The sequence below is a fragment of the Pterocles gutturalis genome, unplaced genomic scaffold, assembly GCF_000699245.1.
Source record: "Pterocles gutturalis isolate BGI_N339 unplaced genomic scaffold, ASM69924v1 scaffold37816, whole genome shotgun sequence".
Taxonomy (NCBI): domain Eukaryota; kingdom Metazoa; phylum Chordata; class Aves; order Pterocliformes; family Pteroclidae; genus Pterocles; species Pterocles gutturalis.
The window spans coordinates 26,256-28,962 of record NW_010106798.1 but is presented as its reverse complement, the minus strand read 5'-3'; positions in this window follow the sequence as shown (position 1 = coordinate 28,962).

Here is a 2,707-nt window from a genome sequence, read left to right as displayed (position 1 = left end):
ATAATTCTGTTTTCTGTCTTTTTTTCTTGAACACACCTGGATTTACCTGAACATGTGCTGAGTAGCAAGCCTCATGTGAGAGGAAGGGGCTTTATAGCACCCAGGAAACAAGTTGCTGGAAAGATGGATTGTCTTGCATGGTTGCAGGTAGATCCACAGTATGTAGCTGAGCATCACTTAAGCAGATTTCTGACCTGTCGAGACCAGAGGTGGCCTCAAAGTGCCCGTGTGGCAGCTGAAATTGTATGAATAATTAAATGGAAGAATGTTTATATTGCTGAGTTTAAGAAACAATGATGCTTCTATCTCAGAGCTTAGGGCAAGAAGGTTGGTACAGTTAGCTTCTTGATGTTTGTGTGGAGAAGACTAAGCCACATTATTGTGTTGAGCACAGGAGGCGACTCATGCCTGGTTTCTTTAGAGTGCAGATGATTCAAAGTTGGAAGGTGTTTGATACAGCAGATGGTTGTGCTGCCAAACATGGGGACCTCAACAGACTGGAAAAATAGGCTGACAGGAATCTTACGAAGTTTGACAAAGGGAAATGCCAAGTCCTGCAAATGGGGAGGAATAACCATATGCCCTGCTGCAGGCTGGGAACTGACTGGCTGTAAGTGGCTTTTGCTGAAAAGGACTAGAGGTCCTGGTGGACACCAAGTTGAACATGAGCTGGCAATGTGTCCTTGCGTCAAGGGTGGCCATCACTATACTGGGCTGCATTAGGAAGAATGCTGCCGGCAGGTTCAGGGAGGTGGTTTTCCCCCTTGATTAAGTTCTGGGGAAACCACATCGGGAGTGCTGTGTCTGGTTTTGGGTTCTCCAGTAGAAGGAAGGCATGGCTTAATGCAGTGGGTCCAGAAAAGGGCCACAAAGACTGTTAAAGTTTTGGAGATATGAGGAGAAGGTGAGAACACTGGGATTGTGTAGCCTTGGGAAAAGAAGGCTCTGAGAATCTTATTGCAAAGTATATAAATACCTAATGGGAGGGAGCAAAGAGGATGGAGCTGGACTCTTCTCACTGGTATCTGCTGAAGTAACAAGAAGCAATGGGCACAATCTGAAATACAGGGAATTCCCTTTAAACTCTGCCCAGAGAGTTGGGAAGTCATCATTCTTGGAGGTAATCAAAACCCAGCTGGATGTGGCCCTGAGCAGCCTGCTCTAGCTTGCTTTGAGCAGGGCATTAGAATAGATGATCTCCAGAAGTGTCCTCCAACTTCAGTGTTTCTGTTGTTTGGTGACTGAGAAATGTGGAGTTATTTTCCCTGCTGTGTTATAGTAAAATTGTAACTGCATAGCATGAAGGAGCAGATTTCCTGAGAATACTATTTGGCTTCCCTTCCAAGTGACCTGTGTTAGAGTTCTGGGCATGCTGTTTCTTCTGGGATAATATCCCAAAATCTAGATGCAGAAATGCTGCTGAACTTCTGCATTTGTCTAGTAACAGGCGCTGTATTTTTTTAATACTTCCTCTTAAAAATATCATCTGTTGGAAGGGGAAGTATAAACTGTCCAAGTTACAGGAAATCTATGGCAGTGATTATCCTATTATTTATGAGGCCCTTGCAACACATCCTTATACAGCTGGACACTGGGATTTATGCACTGTACCAAAGTCTGCTCAGTTGAACGCAGTAAATGCTGGCAGTCTTGATTCTAAAGCGTGACTCAGATGCAATGCTAAGCTGATTGTCCAGTATGGGTGGTGATCTTTACTATCCTGTAACATCTAGGTTTTTACTAAGAAAAGGAGGAGGGATTTTTTTTTTTTAAAGCTTTATTTGGCTACATTTTACTGTGTATGCCTATTAAGCTTTCCTGGATATTGAATGTAAGGGCTTATATTCTGACTCCATTTTTCTCCTCTAGTAAGTCAAAACACATTAGTCAATTTTAGATATGGTAAAATCTATGCTCTTAGTTCAAAGTTATTCCAGCAGAATGAATCCTAGGGCTGGTAACTTACTAATGTAATGCTGCTGCTTCTGAATTGTTGGTCTTATGCTATTTACTACAATTTTGGCTAGTGTATTTAAGCTTTTGTGGAATTTGTGTTGCTAATCCTAGAACTTGTGAAGATAGTCTTGAGAAGTTGTGAAGACTGCTGGAAGCTCTTCAGCTCGTGGCATTTTGAGAGAAAGACCGCATAGCTGCTTGTCTTCTGTACAACATGCAGGACAATGTCAGTGCCTGTTGATCTTTGACAAGTGATTTTGAGCAGCTGTCACTCAAGGTGGCACATGAGTCTGCTTCACTAAGGCGTTGGATGTTGTGCAAGTGCATCAATGTTTCTGCTAACTGAGGGAAGGGGTTCCTACATTAGCAGAAGTAAGCCCCATGAGGCTCTCTATTTCGAGAAGAATCAATACCTGTTCTACAAACTCAAGCAATTAGTATTACGGTGTCTTCAGCGCCTCCCTGTGCAGTCTGTTGTTAAACGGTTGTTCTGTTAAGCTCTTCCAGAACAGAGCACGCACTGACATGGATATGTTATGCTGTAGGACTGGTAGGTAAACGAATTCCAGCAGAGAGCATGCATCTCTTTTTCAAGGATTTTTATGTAGTAGTTTGTACCACTTGGGACACTGGGATTATTTGCATTGTAGGAGGCCCGTAATGTGAATGCTGAATGCTGCTTCTAATTTATTCTGCTTGGTCCTGTGCAATAAGGAGGGCACAGATTGGAGTTCAGCTGGGCTTTAGGTAG